Source organism: Botryllus schlosseri, chromosome 4, assembly GCF_051294905.1.
Source record: "Botryllus schlosseri isolate E-star chromosome 4, Bs_hap1, whole genome shotgun sequence".
Taxonomy (NCBI): Eukaryota; Metazoa; Chordata; class Ascidiacea; order Stolidobranchia; family Styelidae; genus Botryllus; species Botryllus schlosseri.
In genome coordinates this window covers 9,498,848-9,503,766 of record NC_137239.1, presented here as the reverse complement: position 1 = coordinate 9,503,766, position 4,919 = coordinate 9,498,848, and the positions used below count along the sequence as shown (strand labels likewise).

Sequence of the window (4,919 nt, the reverse complement as noted above, 5' to 3'; positions counted from 1 at the left end):
AAATATTTTCGAGAAATGTTATTCTCGGAACCCCGGTATGAAAAGGGCCATAGTCAATTTACTTGTTGACTAATGCTGAAGATGCGTCCATAAGCATTATCGTGCACCTTAACCCTATTTCATTTGCACCAACGTGCTGTGTAAGTCTTTCTGTCGTATTTGAAGTGACAGTAAACTGCTCACGGACATATGTGTAGCTGCAATGAACGCAATTCAATATCTTTACCGGAAATCCTTAATATATTCCTCGTTGAAGAGACTTTTTGAGATACAAAACTTCAGAAGCGCCTATACCTAGTTTGTGCCTTCAGAAAGAGTCCGTACATGATCTAATAACGATTTGAAGGGAACTTAAACAGTATAAACACTCTGCTAGCGCCGATTATCCGAATGTGTATGCCTGTGATGTCACATTTTGTGATACGATTGTGGGCATGCAAAGTTATATTGAACTCTTTGCTATCCTTGTCGATGATTAGACTACCCCAAGCTAGTTACAACCTAAAATAATTTGTTTATTGCAATATGAATACATCATTCAATTATATTGCTCATTATAATGGGAGAGAACTGCACTTTGACTAATCTATACCAGTCCTTAGTACCACATTATAAGTAGAAGCAGATGGCAAACTGATAAGTGATCTGACAATGTTACGTAACATTGCATAAGTAATCCGAATCGAGAGTGATTAGGTTTTAGTTCGAATTGAATTCGGAAATATGTGCGAAACATTCACAGTTGGGTCATTTTTACCCGCGTTAGAAGAATAGTGAGCAATTAACACTGAACACTGAAAAGTCACGGTTGGAGGATATCATATAGTCCTACTCCTAGCCACATGTTCATACCAAAGTGATGGAAAAGCCGAGTGGCTCACTCTCTGATCTTATCTGGTTTCGACTTGAGTAAATCGAGAAAAAGTTATCTCAATGTGCTAACACGCTATCTGGCTGCAAGCGAGGTGTTGACGAACACTTTGGAAATTGTTTGCAATGTAACCACTTCACTAAAAAAAAAACTCGATTTACCGCGAAATGTTTGGAAGCACGGTAGCCAGACATTTCGTGGTAATTTAACATTACCGTTAGTCAATGTAAATTTAACTTACACTCGTCCGGTAATCTCACTTTACACGCCAGACTATAATGTTACAGTCACCTTCGGTATATCCAATCTACATTTTATCCTGTATATTCGCCACTCAGACTGTAATTTTACCGCCTACCTACATACATGCTGTCTGTGTAAATCAGGATTACATACAAGCTTGTAAATTCACGTACATCCCATACCTATCGCAAAGCAACATAATGCCAAAATATCGCAAAAGCTTCTTCACACCCCAAAAACGACATTGGAACAAACTGTATAGTGTATATTCATTCATGATTGACGATGAGAAGATTATCGATGGAAAAGTATTGCTGCTGGAGGTCTAATTCTTCTTTAGGAGACATGCAGTATCACGAGTGGTCTCCCACCATCGGCCAAACTTCTACTTCTTTCTTTTTCTCGTCCTCATTCCTTCTGTGTAGCTAGTATCTTGCAGTTCCACTAAAAAGAATTCATGCGTAAGTCTCTATATGAAGCAAAGTTCCTAACCTATACATGATATTATAAAGACTAACTAAGAAAAATAGGGTAACAAAAATATAACAATTTCTGAAGTACCGTTACTGGTAAATTGTGTGGTGACGGATCCGCCTTTTACATGATATAGCAGAGATTCATGACTTACTTTATCAAATACAGCAGGCAAGTTATAAATGAAAATGCATCTTCGTGTGGGCCAATTATTATTAGTCATGCACTTTATTGCATGCTGTTATTTCTTGACCCCCGATCAGGATTGTCCATCGGATTGGTAGTGGAAACATATTGAAATCGCCCAAATGTACCATAAAAAAATTTCTTTCGTGAGGAGCACACGATTCTGATTCCTGCTCAGATTTAGAACCTGGGCGCTACTATATTAGAATCGAAAAATTAAGTTATGATGAATTGCGTGGAGCGCGAAGAAAATTTCAAGAATAATTAAAATCTCTAAAAAAATTGGGAGTGAATTAGTAATTTCAATTTGCATGACGACGGATGCTAACACATACTAATTGAATTAGGTGTTGACGGCCGCACAAATTTCCATCTACGGCAGCAGGTTGCCCATCCCTGATCTAATAGGATACATATGGTGTGTCTTACGCCAAGTGTGAATCCGTATTCCAGTCTTTAACATTTTTGACAAATTTCCCCAAACTCGTTTGAAAATAGCAAAAAAACATTGGACAGGACATCAATTTGTTTCAAGGTAGGTTGCACTGAGACTAATCCTAATGCTGGTAGTGACTACAGAGAACAGGGCCTCGTTCTGTATTGCCATGCTCAATTTGATCAGTTTTGGAATTGAATTGAATTAAATTGTGTTGATATAGGGTAGCTTAATTGAGGGCGAAACCGAGCAACCTATATTGCATCTAAGTCTGTCTTACGCAGTGCAGTTCGCCAGCTATTAACAACAGCTACCCGTCGCAGCGAGCTTTAGGCTGCTGCCAAAGCTATGAAGTAATAAATGACTTACACGTGGGAATTCCTCTAAATCTTCAAAGAATATCAAAAATTTGCTTAAATGAAGTTGAGCGCGACTGCTGGAGTTTGAATTTGGCGAGCTTTCAGGAATACGAAATATGTTTCATCTTCAACAATCGTCTTCTGATAATGGTTGCAAAACACATGTTTAGTCAGAATTCATACAGACTTAGTCAATTTCTCGCGTTCCCCAGGTTGAGAACCACTGATCTTATGTATTGAAGCAAAAGGTTCCTCATTTGAGGTGACATGTGTGCCAAACAAATCCAGCAATGGATGGAAACATCTCTATGCTATGGCCCAAAAATGACATAAACATGCCAACAGTTTCAACTACTCCGCGGCAGAGTATGAGGTGTCACAGGTCAGTATATAGGTCAACTAACATCCCAAAATAGAACAGAGAATGCGGCGAATGAAATATTTCAATCATGAAATCAAAGTCATCCCGGTGGCGTGCACAGTCGTAGATATTTCCGGTAACGAATACTATGTGGTACTGTACCTTTTACGATGCGTATCCCAATCAGCATTCCTAGGAATCTTCAACGATCGTGTCCACTTTCTTCAAGTACAACAAGTTGGCTCCACCCTTTGCTCAAATCTCAATAATGGCCAGACTACGATACGACACTCTAACGATTTCGAAATAAGCGGTATTCATAAGCTGATATGCAACCAATATTTACTGGCCACTGCGTTATAATGTTTGATTTAGGTCGTTTTTTACATACAGAAACATTTATCATTGCATCTAGTCCAGCGGTTCTCAACCGGGGGTCCGCGGACCCCTAGGGGTCCGCGAAGCAATTTCAGGGGGTCCGCGAGACCTCCAAATTTTTAGCATGGTTGATATTCTAATTTTCATTTTTTTATTTGAGAAAGCATGAGGCAGTTTCGCACAACAACTGCTAAAACCTCATGACTCATATCATCGTAATAATCGTCTGACATGATCGTAGTGTGGAAATTCATCTTCATAGCCAATTTTCCATTAACCTGCTGATGCAAACATATTGCTGTTTAGAGACGTTTTGTTGGGGTTTGTGGAAAAAGTAAGAATATGGAGATAGTGACGTCAATCAGGGTGACTTTGTAATGTCTGCGAAACCTTCTCGATTTGAAGTTGTCAGTCTCATCAAATTAGTGAACAGTCGTTTGAAATAAAAGGTTCCGGATTATTTCACTAATTTGTCCCAATGCAGGGATTGAAACCTCGCCCCAAAACCCATTTTGTCCTGTGATATACATAACCATTATTTGAACAGCTTCTTGGAGGCACAGAATTTCAATATACAATTGAATAGTATATTCATTATTCATATTGAAATGAACCCGAATATTTTTGGCTGAAAGCCGTCATAAATCGGACAATGGTATACATGCTCCTAAAGCTGGGCTATCAGATTTGGCGCATTCTGATTGCGGATCCCCTATCGACAAGGCTGTTTTTTTGATGAACAAGGAGTGTTTCGTTGCTATCAAAGCATTACGCTCCAACCAGAGATTCATGTCACCAGTTATATTGGTATGCAGCAGCCTTGTCCTGTTAATGTTAAATTGTTCATGGTCGAAAATGTTTGCTCGTAAATATATATGTAAAACCGAACAGAACAAGTAGTTTCATGACAGTCTTTCTCAGGTTGGAAAACTTGGATCCATTCTCTGGCGCATAAAATTTGTCTATACTTTTAGATTAGGATTTTACCTTGACCTCGGAAACTCTCTACGGGCCGATCAAAATACCGTCGCGGGCCGAATCCGGCCCGCGGTCTATTGCCCGTCCCTGCGCTAGATGCTGGACGTGATATGTTTATAAAATATTTGTTTCTTCATTTTGATGCCATAAATGTTGCGATCGCACCAAAAGTATCGTCGAAGCGTTATGCGTTAATATTGCATTAGCCCCCAATCCCCATCTATCTTTGCGGAAATGGTTTTCGGCACTCCTCGTTCATATCAAAACGAAGACGCGAATTTTCAAGACACGACCACGTATACTTCAAGAAATACAGCAGCAAAACTAGCTTTGAAATAATAGAAGTCTACCAATTTCTACATAAATAGTATGATGTTATTTGCATGAAAAATCATTATTTTGCCATTCATCACAAGCCTACAGTTCATATTTGCACAAGACAGATATGAAGGTTGCACCATAATAGAGCTAAAATTGAACTAAAACTTCAGGGGGTCCGCGAGAGTCCGTGACGGTCAAAAGGGGTCCGCGAAGCCAAAAAGGTTGAGAACCACTGATCTAGTCCCTTTCTTTTCCATCTAATTGCGTATAAATTGATATTTATTCCATGTGATGTCACTACTTACCGTACTT

General features: G+C 39.2%; 1 long non-coding RNA gene across 2 annotated transcripts; it reads right to left on the bottom strand.

Annotated features, from left to right (window-relative positions):
- Nucleotides 1–314: 314 nt before the first annotated feature.
- Nucleotides 315–3,262, bottom strand: LOC145437005 (uncharacterized). Of its 2 annotated transcripts, XR_013914532.1 has the most exons (3): nucleotides 3,093–3,262; nucleotides 2,580–2,710; nucleotides 315–1,558 (listed from the first exon to the last, which is right to left on the bottom strand). It is a non-coding gene; the product is annotated as an uncharacterized LOC145437005 (long non-coding RNA). The 2 variants fall into 2 exon arrangements; XR_013914531.1 differs by lacking the exon at nucleotides 3,093–3,262 and having other exon boundaries at nucleotides 2,580–3,056.
- Between the last annotated feature and the right edge of the window lie 1,657 nt (nucleotides 3,263–4,919).